Below are 16,475 nucleotides of genomic sequence, written 5' to 3'. Positions count from 1 at the left end.
CATAGATGGCAGCCCACCAGGCTCTCCCATCCCTGGGATTCTCCAGGCAAGAACACTGGAGTGGGTCACCCTTTCCTTCTCCAATGCATGTAAGTGAAAAGTGAAAGTGAAGTCGCTCAGTCGTGTCTGACTCTTCATGACCCCATGGACTGCGGCCCACCAGGCTCCTCCATCCATGGGATTTTCCAGGCAAGAGTACTGGAGTGGGGATATAAGGTGCCTAGAATAATGAAATGCATAGAGACAGAAAGTAGAATCGCAGTTGCTGAGGGGAGAGGTGAATGGGGAGTGAGTGTTGAATGGTGACAGGATTTCAGTTTGGGAAGATGAAGTTCTGGAGGTGGTTGGTGGTGATTGTTGCTGTTCTTCAGTCACTAAGTTGTGTCCGATTCTTTGTGACCCCATGGGCTGCAGCACATCAGGCTCCCTATCCTTCACTCCAGGAAACTGGAGTTTGCTTAAACTCATGTCCATTGAGTCCGTGATGCCACCCAACCATCTCATCCTCTGTCTCCCCCTTCTCCTCCTGCCTTCAGTCTTTCCCAGAATCAAGGGGTTTTCCAATGAGTCAGTTCTTCACATCAGGTAGCCAAAGTATTGGAGCTTTAGCTGATGAATATTCATCAGTCCTTCCAATAAATATTCAGGGTTTATTTCCTTTAGGTTTGATCTGGTTTGATCTCCTTGCAGTTCAAAGGACTCTCAAGAGTTTTTTTCAACACCACAGTTCAAAAGAAAAACTTCCTTGGCGCTTGGATGATGATGATGGTTGCACAATAATGTAAATGTACTTAATGCCACTAAAGTGCACTTGGAATGGTTAAGGTGGTAAATTGTACATTATATGGATTTTACTACAATTTGAAAAACTGTTCTGGATGTTCACCTAAGGAGCACCATTTTGTTTGCTTGTTAAAAGTGTTTCTACCCCCACCCTCTTGCCCTACTCATCTTCTCCCCTCTTTCTGGCAGCCCCTGCCAGCTGGCCTTAACCTGTATTATCAGCCACCTGTGCTGATAAAGGTCTGTTTGCTCCTCTGGAGAATAGTTCATGGAAATGTGACAGAGCCTGACTCTGCCGTGGGAGACGCTGTCTGCTCCTCATCTCTGAGGTGACTTTGAAGGCCCTCACTGGCAGGCATGGGGATTTCTCTTACTCCTGCGTGGCATGGGGCTGCAGGGCAGAGATACTGTATTTGGCAAGCCAAGCTCTGAGATGCTGCATACACTGCCTTCCAGCCCAGGCATTGTTGCTAAGCACATTTGCTTTCTTCATCAGGTGGGCATCCCTACTTGGCACAGCCGATGTGTTCAGGCCCTCCTGGGGCTGTTAGGGTGAGTCTGGGAAGGCAGACACAGATGAAAGCAAGACAGGGCTTTGGTGCTCCTTTGCCTCCGAGTACAGAAGGGAGAGCTGAGGCTGGCCATCCTTAGATGTTTCCACAGGCAGAGGGAGATCTGGTTGGAGGGGGCCCCAGTGCAGGCCCCCTAACTCCCAGGACAGGGGCTCCACTTGCTGGTCGCAACCTTAACTGTGTGTGGTTGGGGTATCCTTGAGCAGCGGGCTCTTTGAAACACTCAGGTAGGTGAAAAGTATCTTTTTCTCCTGCACAATTGCCTCTTATTTAGTTTTATTTCTACTTTTGATATGTTCAAAATTTCTTCAAATAGGACATAGCTAGAGCTCATAATTTAATACCCTTACCCATTGACTATTCCTCATAGCATCTCTCAGAAAAGAACCAAAGCTTTTCCACTGACATTAAAAAAATAATAATTACAGGTTACAGGGTGTTTCCAAGATGGTACAGCGAGGTTCTCTGTGGCCTGACTCAGTTCCCCCGTGGCTACATCTTACATGACACAGTGCAACATCAAAACCGGACATCTGACACTTGTCCAGAACGTGTGTGCAGCTCTGTGTCATCGTATCACCTGTAGGTCATGACAGAGAACCGTTCCGTAATCACAAAAATCTCTCAATGGTCACATTCACTCCTCATCTACCATATCTACCTCCAGCAACCACTAATATGATCTCCATTTCTATAATTTTGTCAGTTTAAAGGTGTTCTGTGTGTGGGATCACAGAGTATGTGACCTTTGGAGATAGACTTTTTTCCACTCATAGACCCCGTAAGATTCATCCAAGTTGCATGTATCAATAATTCCTTTTTATTGCTGAATAATATTCTATGATACCACAGTTTTCTGAGGGGGGGTAGCTTTTAGCTATTACAGAGTTGCTCTGAATGTTGTGTACGGGCTTCTGTATGTTTTCATTCTCTGGGACAAATGATCAGGAGTGCATTACTGGGTCATGTGACAAGTCAATGTTTAGCCTTTAAAGAAACTTCCAGACTGTATTCCAGAGCGACTGTGAGCGCTCACGTGTCCATCAGCAGTGGCCGAGTGATGTAGTCACCCACATCCCGGCCTGCATTTTGTATTGTCATGATTTTTCATTTTAGCTTTCTAAGAGGTATGAGTGGTATCTAAAAAAACCAAGACCCTGTTATATTTCTTATCAAAGCTAATATAATTTTCAGTGTGCACTTTTAAAACCACAGAATAGAGATGGCTACAGCCATTAGTAAATGCGAACACCAAGATATAAATCAGGGGAAGAGGCTATAAAGTGTTGGGGAAGAAGAGGGTTTCTTTTTTTTTTTTTTTTTTAAATATTCCTAACGCTACCGGCCACCACCTCCGAGGCGCGGACACACGGCCGAGCCGGCCTCTGCCCTCGAGCTCCGCCCCGCCGAAAACCTCCCGCGCCCGACGCCTCGGTCCACTTGTGCCAAGAAGAGGGTTTCTAACAGAGTATCCAAGGAAAACCTCATCTGGAGGAGGACTTTTGAATAAAGGACAGAAGGAAATGAGGGAACCAGAATTTCAGGCCAAAGGAACAGCAAGTACAAAGGCCTGAGATGGGAGTGATTCCAGAGGGGTCAGGGACCAGCAGAGCAAGCGCTCAGAGGGGAGATCAGAGGGAACGAGTGCAATGTGACCAGGCCTGAGCAAACCAGAAAGCCTCCAGGGACTAAGAGCAGGGATGGGGTGTCACGCAGCATTGTGAAATGATCAATCTATTGCTGCACTAGGAACAGACTAGAGAGAGACTGGCAGGAGTGAGGAGAGCAAAAAGAAGACTTGCTCAATAGCACCTGCTGGAGATGGTACTTGGCCCCACTGGGGACAGCAGCGGTAATCATAAGTAGCCAAATTCTGGATGCAATTCTTGAGATAGACCCAGTGACATTTTCTGAGACTGGATGTGAGATAAACTCAAAAGCTGGCTGGTGGACGGCCACACGAGCAGCTGGGGCTGGCAAGTGCCAATTCACGATGCCTCTTCAACTCCCCAAGGGGACGTGCAACCAAGTGTTGACACGTGTGAATGGAGTTTGGAAGACAGGTCCAGGCTGGAGAATCATTGCTGGTGGCCTTCGGAGCCATGATCCTAACGCGTGGAGTGACTGTAGATGGAATGTGGCTTCACGAGGGGGCATTTGAAGGAACGGGCCAGGATAGTCTTGTCTCGTATGATTCTGGAGCCTTCTTTGGTAGATGTGGGGTCCTTAAACCCCCTGTTATCAGGGTGGCACCCCCACAGGGCTTTGCTCAGGCATCAGCTTCTCCTAGAAACAGAGCTTTTGTCTTGTGCTCACGCCTGCGTCCCTCTGTGCTTCCTCTGCCCACGCTCCGCTGCTGGGTCTGTGTGGCGGGGCTGCCCGGCCGGTGCCCGCGTGGCTGTCAGCGCCATCACCCTGCATTCTTCAAATGCTGATCAGAGACGATGCCGGGCATTTAGAAAACCCTCGGGGATTGCTCACATGCTCACAGAAACCTCCTCTTCGTCTATTTTTGTTCTCACTTATTCACCCCCTTGCTGTCTTTCCCAAGTTCAAATAAGAGAATTTTGTTTGAGAATAGTTTTGCCTGATTCTGTTTGGGAATTTTCATGTTGTAAGAAATGAACCTTCATGTTAAAAAGATCGAGCATATATCAAGATGCTAAACGTGGGAACAAAATGCCCTCATGGAAAAAGAAAAAGTAACACACTAGTAATACACTATGAGTTTTGTGTTGGAATCAGTAGTGAAATCAGTAGAATTAGCTATCCTGCCAGCTGCATCAGAGCTGGGTGAGGTCTTCCAGAATATATGAGCTGAGTTTTTGTGTGGTTAAGATTTCACATATTGTGGCTCAAATGAGATTTATGCCCACTGTCCTTGCTGGCCCCATGTCTAGCACTCACTCAGTGGACTTTTGACACATCCCCAAACCTCCCAGCTTCAGGAGGCACGGGTGGGCAGGGGAGGTGTGAGGCACAGCGTGTGCTCTCTGAGGGGTGGTCCAGCTTAGAGTGGAAACCCTGATGCCTAGTCAGTGGGCTTGACCAGCCCTTATGCTCAAGCTGAAGATGTAAATTCACCTGGGCTGCTGGCCTGCAAGTCAGCCCACCAAAGCCCCCCTTCTACCATTCTACTGCTCTCCCGCCTCTGCTGCTGCTGCTAAGTCGCTTCAGTTGCATCCGACTCTGTGCCACGGCAGCCCACCAGGCTCTCCCATCCCTGGGATTCTCCAGGCAGCTCCTGCCTCTGAGAAAGGCCCAAAGGAGCAGGTCAGTCACAGGTGTCCAGTGACTCCCATTCAGTGGGGCAGGACCAGTGCTCCTTTAGGGACAAGGGGAAGATGGGTCCTCAGGTTTTGCTTTGCGTCTCCCTGTGCATCTCCCCTTGGAGTCTCTCTTAGACATCATGCTCCAGTTATGCAGCACGATGAACTGGGTTCTGGAATGGGCTCTTCCTCCACAAGAAGGTGCCTGGCAACAGCCCAGCTGGAAGAAGCAGCCAGATGTGAGGCAAGGAGCGCAAGAGGCAGCTGGTTGTCTTCCAGACCTCTGAAGTTGCCTACTAGAAATGTTTTAAAAAATAAAAACTGGTTTAGAAGCATAGAGCACAGGTCACTTCCAGAAACCTGTGGTAACTCTGTGTGTGTGTGTGTGTGTGTATGGGGTGGGGTGTTAGGATGTGTTGTGTTTAAGGAGGGAGGAAGAAACCAATCCCTGGCAATGACAATCCCCTCCCACTTGAAAATTGTCTTTTCCACAGTCTTCAGAACAATTGGAAGAGGGAGCATTACACCCAATCCCGTGATGGAGAAAACTGAAGGTCAGAGCAGTTAAAGGACAGGCTGGTGAACTGTTGGGTCCAGGAGTCAGTTCCAGGTCATGCTGGGCTCTTTGTACTCGGCAGACCTGCCCGTTTTGGGCTGGAACATGGGGACCTGGAAGAAGAGGTAGAAAGAATTATTTTATTGGCTCTAAGAAAGTTTTCGGATACATGCAGAGGGTGACTACCACAGCAGACAAGGTTTAGGGACCCAGGTGGAGAGAAAAGCGGAGTTCCCAGACAGCAGCTCCAACGCCAGGAGCTGGGCTGCGCGGAGAGCAGGCTCACACGGCGTTCCCAGGCCTGGCGCTCCACTGTTCTCATGCTGAGCAACCAGGGAAAGGAGCTGTGTGCTCTCAGCCTTATCATGTGCAGCGTGGGCACAGTCACTGCTCATCTCCTCAGAACGCGGCAAAGAATTCTGAATTGAAATGATCACAAAGCACGGAGTCAAGTTTATAAATGTGCTATGGGGAATAAATACAGAAATAAATACAGATTTGCATGTCCTTTTCCTAGGAAGTTTATTTTTGTGGACTAAGAAAAGACTTCCAGTTTCAATGAAAACTTGGGGACAGTGGGCTGTCTGACAAGCAAGACGTGGTGTCAAGCTCACTTATACACTTCTCCAAAGTCGCAGACCGAAGAGGCTAGCTGAAACCTGTCTGGTGACTGCAATATATTTTCAGTTAAATGTCCGCATAGAATATATTGCATTGTTTTCATTTACGTGGAAATTTTGCCCAGATTTTAATTCCCTTTGACCTGAGGGCCATTTTAGCCCTTCTGGTTTCAATTCCGTCTGTCTCTGATTAACCCCTTGGTGTTCTTCACCTCTTCTGCTGTCACTGGCAGAATATGCTACAAAGTGCAAATGCTTTTTGGTTATGTTTACTAATTTAACTGATTCCAAATGTAGAGGAGAGATACCTTCTGAAGTTTAGGTCCGGAATTTTCACCTATCAGAACTTCATACATGTTTTTTCTGTGTCTTCAATGAAGACTTTGAGAAACTGCTTTGGCATTTTAGTTTTTTTAAATTAGCTGTTTCTATTTTCTTAGGTTTCTATCGCCAAGTACTGTATCTTGTTCACAAATAATACAAGTCATGTGTTCAATCAATGGGCCTTGTGTTTCTGCCTTATCCATTCATGAGGAGTTTAGAAATATCTGTGCCTCATAATCTGGCATTACTAGAAGCAGCAAACACCAAACCTCTGACTTCCTTGTAAGCTGAGTCCAGTCTTTTCATACCTGTCCACCCCGCAACCCACTGCCCCAGTGGATCAGAAGGCGTAGAGGCTAAAGTCTAAGGATGAAAAGGCCTGGTATGAGCTTGAGCTCTGATACCAGTCTGCATTGGATTCTGGCAATATTTCAAGGCTTTTCATCTATAAAATTGAATGAAACAGTTGATGCAAAAACAGGAAAAGAAAAGGAAGAATTTATGCATGTATTTGCACACATACATGATTTTCAGAACACAAACCATATATGTGTGCTTTCGTGTGGAATGTGGTATAGGAAAAAAATTCAGCTGTAAAATTCTTTGATCTGCCAGATTCCTGTGTTTTACTGTGTCTGTTTCTCGCTGTTCCCTTCCTTTCTATCTCCTTCCTCCCCTCTTCCCTCTCTTCCTTCCTCGTTTCTCCATCATTCACACACACACACACACACAGCCTGGGAGGACTGATATCAGAAGCTAAATTATCAATTGCATTAGAGGTTAAATTTGTTATTATTTTAGTACATATATTTTAAAATTATTATTTTATGTTGGACTACAGGTGATTTACAGTGTTGTCTTAGTTTTAGGTGTACAGCAAAGTGGTTCAGTTATAAATATGTGCATGTGTATGTTCAGTCACGTCTGACTCTTTGTGACCTCAGGCTCCTCTGTCCATGGGACTTCCCAGGTAAGAATAGTGGAGTGGGCTGCCATTTCCTACTCCAGGGAATCTTCCCTACCCAGGGATTGAAACTGGGTCTCCTGCATTGCAGGCAGGAGTTATACATACATATACGTATATGTATTCTTTTTCAAATACTTTTCCCACTTAGCTTATTACAGAATATTGAGTAAAATTCCTTGTGCTATACAGTAGGGCCTTGCTGATTATCTATTTTGTATTTAGCTGTGTACATATGTTACTTCCAAACTCCTAATTTATCCCTCCTCCCACATCTTTCCTCTTTTGTAACTGTAAGTTTGTTTTCTAAGTCTATGAGTTTGTCTTGTAAGTAAGTTCATTTGTATCATTTTTTAGATTCCACATACGATATCATATGATATTTGTCTCTCTTTGTCTGACTTATTTCACTTAGTATGCTAACTTCTAGGTCCACCTATGTTACTGCAAATGGCAACATTTCGTTCTTTTTTATGGCTGAGTAATGTTGCATTGCATATGTGTACAACATCTTCTTTATCCAGTCCCCTGTCATTGGACGTTTAGGTTGCTCCCATGTCCTGACTGCTGTAAGCAGTGCTTCAGTTAGGGTGCATGTACCAGAGCAGAAGTAAATCAAATAGAAAGGAAGAAAACAATGGAAATGGTCAATGAAACTAAAAGCTGTTTTTTAAAGCTGGTATTTTGAAGATAAACAAAACTGATAAGCCTTTAGCAAGATTCATCAAGAAAAAATTCATTTTATTTTTTCATGAATAAAATTGGAAATGAAAAAGAAGAGGTTATAATAGACACCACATACAGAAATACAAATGATCATAAGAGACTACTACAAGCAACTATATACCGATGAAACGGACAACCTAGAAGAAATGGGGCTTCCCTGGTGGCTCAGACAGTAAAGAATCTGCCTGCAATGCAAGAAAACTGGGTTTGATCCCTGGGTTGGGAAGATCCCCTGGAGGAGGGAATGGCAAGAAATGAACAAATTCTTAGAAATGTACAATCTCCCAAGACTGAACTGTCAAGAAATAGAAAATACAAACAGACAAATAACAGGTACTTAAATTGAATCTGTGGTTAATAAAATCCCAACAAAAAAAGTTTAGGATCAAATATCTTCACAGGCAAATTCCATCAAACATTTAGAAAAGTGTTAACACCAATCCATCTGAAAGTATTCTAAAAATTGCAGAGGAAGGAACATTTTATTCTATGAGGCCACCATCACCCTGATACCAAAACCAGACAAAGATACCACAAAAAAATTGTTATTGTTTAAAGCATTAAAGAAAGAAAGTGAAGTGGCTCAGTCATTTCCGACTCTTGGCAACCCCATGGACTGTAGCCAGCCAGGCTCCTCTGCCCATGGGGTTTTCCAGGCAAGAGTACCAGAGTGGGTTGCCATTTCCTTCTCCATTAAAGCATTATGTTGTAGGTAATTTGAAGTAAGAGTCATTCAATTTATGTAATATACTTAATAGTATGATATATCACTGTTGCATCAATATTATATTTGTCTATCAATGACTAAGAATCACATTATTGATAGCCATTAATTAATTTTCATAATACCTTATTCTCAAATAATTTTACTATTGTTCCTAAAGATTATGTCTGAAAGCAAAAGTTCAAGTCCCTTGAACTTGACATAATATTACAAAATAGCAATATATATATATCATATATGGTCCTTTTTTGACCTCTTATTTTGTTTTAGTGGTGGATGTTGATATACAATTTGAAATGGATATATCTAAAATTTTCAGTGTATTGAAGTTCAACAATTATTTGTATATATCCATGTAACCACTACTTAAAATAAGATCAAAAATATCTCTATTGTCCTAAAAATTTCCCCTGTGCCCCTTTCCAGTTAATGTATAGACAGTCACTTTCTGATTTCAAACTCCACAGAACTGTCTTACCTGTTATATGGTTTCTAATCATGGAATTATGCAATATGCACTATTTTGTAGTTTGACTTCCTCAGCATCATGTTTCTGTGATCCATCTGTGTTGGTGCTTCCTATGTTGGTAGATTATTCATGTTTGTGAATATGATATCCATACACACACGATATTGTCTCATATGAGGATGAACATGATGTGTTTCTCCAGTTTCTTAGGTCTTCTTTTATTGCCCTAAACAGTATGTTTTAGCTTTCAGTGCAGAGATCATACACATATTTTATTAGATTTATTACCTATTTGATGTTTAAAAATAATGTTTGGATTTCATTTTTAAAATTGTTTGTTGATGGTAAATAGAACTACAGATATTTTTCTGTATTGGCCCTGAATCGTCTGACTTCATGGAAGTCATGAATCTTGTGACTTACAGACTCTAGAAATTTCATTTTTTTGGTAAATTCAGTAGGGTTTTCTATGTACAAAATAATCACATTTAAAGTAAAGGAAATTAGTTCATTCTAGTCTATTGTCCAGATTCATTCACTTTTCTATTTTCACTTAGAAAATAATATACATATTACATACAAAGGTAATATGTATATTAGAATCTTATTATAGAGTCCATTTTATCATTTATCTGGTTTTACTTTTGAAATGTATTTGAAAACCAAAGTTAAATAAAAACCCTGTGATTTTAAGTTTGTAAAAAATACCGAGAACTTATGACATTTTGTTTTTTTTAAAAGAAGATACATTTTGTAGTTCTGTCCACAGAAAATACTTACAAGCAATGATAACCCTATCACAATTAGTACTCATAGGGTCCAGTTCATGGACTTTAGACACAATTTTCCACTAAAGCAATTCAAGGCTTCTTGAAGAAATTGCTGGTTCTAAGTTTGGAACGAGAAAGGTAAAGTATGAACTCTTCTGTGCATTCAACTCAAAGGATCCTACTGGTCTGAGATGGGATTTGAGCACAAATGTCATAATGCTAAAATGGATTGAAATCCAGTATTTATGTTTAAAATGTTTGAGTTCTAATTTCATATTTTAAAAGAGCAAAACCTTCATTGGTAAAGGTTCAATATTTCTAGATTACTAATTCCTTATTTTTTTAATTTATACATAAAGGAAAAGAATAAATCCTCCATTTACCTCCTACATAAACTATAATCAAATAATTGCTTCTTTACAGACAATTCTGGTTAATGTAAATAGAAGAAATGATAAAAACAAAAAATTATGACTCTGTAACCCCTAATGTACTGTCACCGCTAATGAATGATGGATTTGGGCGATGATTATCCATAGCTATCAAAACTTTTAAGTGAAATTTTGATGAGGAATATTATAATAGAGGGAAGAGTGGCAATATCTGACCTACTGATCAATCATAGTACCACAAAAAGAAATGAAATCAGATATGTAATGTCTTCTGATGTGATATAATGAGGAACACATGAAACATTCTTTCCAAACAACTTGAACTGGTACATGATTACGCCTCTTGTTCAAGCTACCGTTTGTAAGAAGTCAGAGGGTAGAATGTGTTCAGTGGCACATGAGGATGTCAAATTTGGAATGTGGCAAAACTTACAGAACAACTGATCTACTTTCTTTAATAAATAAATAGTAAGAAAAAAGGGGGTGAAATAAAAAATAAGGAGGAGGGAAGAAGTGAGACTTAATGGATATGGTGACCAATGCAGTGTGTGATATTCTTTGGATTCTAACTCACTTAAGTCACCTATAAAAAGACATCCATTGTCTTTTTATGGAGACATCCATTGTCTCCATCCATTTACGGAGACAATCTGATAAATTTAAACATTGAGTAAACATTTGATGATGTTAAAAAATTATTGATAATTTTGTTAAGTAGGATAAAGAGATTGTAATAATTTATGTGTCCTTATCAAGTAGAGGTTAAAAACAAACAGTTCTTGATAAAATATATCTTGAATTTGCTTTAGAATGTTCCAGTATGTAATGGAGGTAGTAAGCAAAATGTGTGTGAGGCATTTAGGGTGGACATATCATTCATCATAAGAGCTAGAACACTTGAGAGTGAAGTGGGTATGATTAATGATTGTTCAAGCAAAAACAAGTGTAAGCAGGCTCTAGCCTGTGTGCATGTCTGCTCAGGGCCTGGAATGCAGAGCTCTGGTCTCGACACTGGCTTTCAAATTCTCATGGGGAAGTTCAAGAGATGGTGCTCCCACAGAGTAGCATTGTATTGTGCATCAGCAGGTGTGAGCTGCCTGGGTGTGGAGAGATGGTGTCTGACCAAGGAGAGGCTCTGTATGGTTTGTAGGCTGTTCTGGGCTCAGTCTCTCTTCCTATGTGCTTAACTGAAATAGAGACACTCTCTGTCTTAGTGAGGAGGCCTAATTAAGGAGGCCAAACCAATAGCAATGACTTCATGTTCACCTCAAGCTAATGGGAATCTAATCTTGGCTATTGGCCCTTCGCTGCAGGTAGTATGTCTGAGGAAAGCAGCCCTTTCAGTTCAGTTCAGTTCAGTCACTCAGTCATGTCCGACTCTTTGTGACCCCATGAATCGCAGCACACCAGGCCTCCCTGTCCATCACCAACTCCCGGAGTTCACTCAGACTCACGTCCATCGAGTGAGTGATGCCATCCAGCCATCTCATCCTCTGTCGTCCCCTTCTCCTCCTGTCCCCAATCCCTCCCAGCATCAGAGTCTTTTCCAATGAGTCAACTCTTTGCATGAGGTGGCCAAAGTACTGGAGTTTCAGCTTTAGCATCATTCCTTCCAAAGAAATCCCAGGGCTGATCTCCTTCAGAACGGATTGGTTGGATCTCCTTGCAGTCCAAGGGACTCTCAAGAGTCTTCTCCAACATCACAGTTCAGAAGCATCAATTCTTTGGCGCTCAGCCTTCTTCACAGTCCAACTCTCACATCCATACATGACCACTGGAAAAACCATAGCCTTGACTAGATGGACCTTTGTTGGCAAAGTAATGTCTCTGCTTTTGAATACACTATCTAGGTTGGTCATAACTTTCCTTCCAAGGAGTAAGTGTCTTTTAGTTTCATGGCTGTTGAAGAGCAGGAAAGTCAGGGAAGCACTGAAATGTCCCCAGGGCTTGTCTATGATATGAGCTATCTCAAAGTAGCCAAGCACTATCTCATTCATTCACTTTGTGTTTATTTCACAAATAGTTATTAAGTCATGACTACATGCCCAATTCTGGACTAGGCTATGAGAACCAAGATAATAGACTCAGTTCTTGTTTTCAGAGTGCTTGAAATGGGATCTAATTGGGCAGATAGGCAAACATAGACTAGTTCCTACCAAGATTATACATCTGGAGCATATATTTCACTAGTTCATCCACACAACTACGAAAGGTGAGGATCATTTAAGACACAGGAGAGATATATTGGGCACAATGCTCAACTCCTTTCTCCTCAGGAAGATCAGTGCCAGTCTTGAGTGGCCAGAAAGGGCTTCACACAGGTAAAGAAATGCTTGGCAGAGTCTTGGAGGAGATAAGCTAAGGGAAGGAATAAGGGCTAGGTGTTCCAAATGGAGAGAACAACAGAGGCCAAGGGACAGAGGCGAGAAAAGTCAATGCAAATGTTAGAGGAGGAAAAGATAAATTCTCACCCTTGGGTGGAGTCCATCCTTTCAGCTAACAGCCAAATGTGCTAATTGATTGCTTTATGAGCAAATTAGCCATGGACATCAACTTCTGTCAGTAAGTTGAGTACAGGCTCAGTTTCCATTTCTGCTGAATCTCACATTCAATTCTTAGGGCTCCCACAGTCTGGGAAAGGAGTTAGGAAGAATAAAACATGCCTGGGCAGAGCTGGACTTCCCACCATGTTGGCCCAAGCCCTTCAGCTGGCATCGTGTCCAGGAATGTGCTCCAGGCTCTTGTTGGGCATCACAGAGATCTAAACATCTTTATTAGAAAGGGATTGCAACGAGTGAAATAGGAATTATTGCCAATAACACAGTCTTAGATACCAAGACTCATCCAAAAGCATCAAAGGGTTCCCTATTTGGGTTTCCAGTTTTATTTTATTTTTAAGGTTATATTCCATGTAGAGCTATTATAAAATACTGGCTATATTTCCCACATTGTACAATATATCCTTATAGCTTACTTTATGCCCAATAGTTTATGCCTCTTGCTTCTGTACCCCTATATTTCCCCCCACCTTCCCTCTCCTCCCTGATAACCACTGGTTTGTTCTCTGTATCTGTGAGTCTGCTTCTTTTTGTTATATTCACTAGCTTGTTATATTTTTTAGATTCCTCATAAAAGGAATATCATACAGTGCTTGTCTTTTTCTATCTGACTTATTTCACTTAATGGACTATTACTCAGCCATAAAAAAGAATGAAAATTTGCCATTTGCCATGACATGGATAAACTTGGAGGAATTAGTGGCTTTCTAGTTTTACAAACAATGTCTAAGGCATAGCTATTAGAGTTTGGAGCAAGGTAGGAGGGAGTGGGGCTTCGGTTTTACGGTTAGCTGTGTAGGTCACTAGGGGGCAGGCGCTGAGTGCAGGTCACTAGGGGGCAGGCGCTGAGTGCAGGTCACTAGGGGGCAGCACTGAGTGCAGGTCCTGCTGGAATCTGTCACTGCTACCAGATTCTTCCCCTACGACTTGCTTTTCTATCACTTGTTCTCCAAGCTCCCATCCATGGGCTATTTGCCAAGTTGGAAGCAGTAGAATACTTCAGCTTATGACAAGAACTTAGAAAGACAATATATAAATATTTACATGAATGTATATACTCAGGTACAGATTTTCGTATCTTGAAAGTGTAGGAAAAACCACAGGCATGATCTTAGAGCAAAGTCTTGTCTATTATCACAGGGAACCGTAATGGGACAGGTTCCAGTTTCTGCTGGGACAGGCGCAAAAGTCATCAATGCCGTCCTCACAACAAGTGAAGAGCCGAAGAAAGAAAATCAACTGTTTTTCCTTAGGTCCAGCAAAAAACTGAAGTCACAGCAAAATGATACCTCCAAAATTGGAGAAAGAGTGGAATACAGAGAATAACTGGAAGTGGAGTCAGAAAGGGGCATCCTGTATAATAAAAGGAGGATTACAGCTAAAATAATTTAAGAAGGAGTGCCCAGGGAAACCCAAAGATAATAAGGGAGACTAAAACAACGACACTAGAAGAAATTAAAGCCTTAGACATCTATAGCTACAGCAAAGAGCAAACTCCTAGTCAGATGGAAAAAAACTCACACAGGAAAAACCTACTGACCCCAGTTTCTACATCCAGTGTACTTTGCTGCCTTTAAACAAGAAATTGGGCTCACCAGCAGACTGGACATAGTTAAGAAAAGAATCAGTGAGCTTGAGATAGGTCAACAGAAATTTCCCAAACTGAAATACAAAGGGGAAAAAGCATAGTAATCAAAGAGCAACAGAACATTCAGGAACTGGAAGGCATGTGCATAACGGGAGTACCAGAGAAAGAAAAGGACATATGTGAAGTAATAATGACAAAGTTTTCCAAAATTAATGATGGACTCCAAACCACAGATCCAGGAAAATCAGAGAATAGCAAACAGGATAAATACCCAAATTTTATACCTAGACATATTGCATTCAAACTGCAGAAAATCAAAGACAAAGAGCTAGAAGAAAAAAAATGCCTTACCTTTAGAGGAGTAAGGATAAGAATTATGTTAGACTTCTTTTCAGAAATTATCCTTGTTTTTATGCAGAATTAAATATTTAGTGTGTTAAATTCTGCCTAGAATTCTGTAAGCAATAAAATTATTACTCAATAGTGAAGGAGAAATAAAGACTTTTTCAGACAAACAAAAGTTGAAGGAATTTTTCCCTAGTAAATTTGCCTTTCATTAACGATAAAAGAAGTTTTTCAGAGGTGAAATAGAAATTCAGATCTACGAAAAGAAAAGAATGTCATTATAGAAGAAATAAGTGAAGGTAAAATAAAAACTTATTTTTTAAATGAACAGTTGTTCTAATAAATAGCTGCTCAAAACAATCATAACAACATGTTGGGTGATTATAGCTTGTAAAATACACTGAGTAGAAAGCAGTAACAAATACAGTAGACAGCAACCCAAATATATAATTTTAAATGTCAGTGATCTAAATATACCACTTAGAAGACAGCAACTGACACAATGGAATAAGAAAAAAACAAGCTCTGTGTTTTCTACAAGAAAGTCACTTTAAAAACAGACACAGATTAAAGGTAGAAGGGTAGATAAAGGGACACTATTCTAACAAAATCAAAAGAAACTTCGAGCAGCTATGTTAATTTCAGCCAAAGCTGACTTCAAAATAAGAAAAATCATCAGGATTGAAGAGAAACATTACGCAACACAGGGCCGTTCTCCAAGAAAACACAATACTTAATATACATACACCTCACAACAGAGGGTCAAAATACATGAGACAAAAGCTGGTATAACTGCAAAGAGAAATAGATGAATCCACTATTACAGTGAAGAACTCAACACCTCTTTATCAGTATTGACAGATCCAGCAGGCAGAAAATCAGTAAGAACATAGTTTAATTAAACCACATCATCTGGATCTAATTGACATCTATGGATCACTTCATCCAACAAAAACAAAAACACACAGTTCTCTCAAGCTCATTAGAAACATTCACCAAAATAGACTATATTCTGGGCTATAAACAAATTGAACAAATTTAAAGGAATAGAAATCATACAAAGTATGCTCTTATTGTGCTCTTAGACCACAATAAACTAGAAAACAATAACAGAAAGATAGCTGGAAAATCCCCAAATATTTGGAGACTGAACAAAATAAAATAAAGTGTGAGTCAAAGAAGAAATCTCAAGAGATATTTAAAATGTTTTGATTAAATGAAAACAAAAACATAGTGTAAAATATGTGAGATGCAGCAAAAAGAGTGCTTTGAGGGAAATTTATAGCATTGAATGTGTGTTCCAGAAAAGAAAGATATAAAATCAGTAATTTAAGTTTCTACCATAGGAAACTGGAGAAAGAAGAGCAATATAAACCTAAAGAAAGCAGAGGAGAGGAAATAATAAAAATTAAAGCAGAAATCAGTGAAATTGCAAACAGAAACAATTGATAAATTCAACAAAGTAAAAATCTAGTTATTGGAAAAAAAATAGATAAAATTAATAAACTTCTAGCCAGGCTTACTAAGAAAAAAAGTGAGAAACATAAAATCCTAGTATGAGAAATGAGACAGGAGCAATAACTACTAACCCCATGGACATAAAAGGATCAGAAGGGAATACTATGAACAACTATATGTCCACAAATTTGAGAACTTAGGTGAAATGGATCAATTCCTTAAAAGAATGCAGAAGACAAGAAAGAGAGATATGGCCTGATAGTTAAACAGGAAAAATCAATACACTTTAAAATCCATAAGATGCAAATGTTGTCCTTGATACAATCCAAAAATTTCCAAAATACAATTAAGCAAATT

The 16,475-nt window shown here is 40.7% G+C and overlaps 1 long non-coding RNA gene across 1 annotated transcript in view; it reads left to right on the top strand.

Moving 5' to 3' along the window:
- LOC129641886 (uncharacterized) overlaps positions 1-16,475 on the top strand; it is an 86,083-nt gene that overhangs the window by 15,741 nt on the left and 53,867 nt on the right. The window lies entirely within an intron of this gene.

Source organism: Bubalus kerabau, chromosome 1 (assembly GCF_029407905.1).
Source record: "Bubalus kerabau isolate K-KA32 ecotype Philippines breed swamp buffalo chromosome 1, PCC_UOA_SB_1v2, whole genome shotgun sequence".
Lineage (NCBI taxonomy): Eukaryota > Metazoa > Chordata > Mammalia > Artiodactyla > Bovidae > Bubalus > Bubalus kerabau.
The sequence above is the reverse complement of the archived record's forward strand: the minus strand, read 5'-3'. Positions and strand labels throughout refer to the sequence as shown.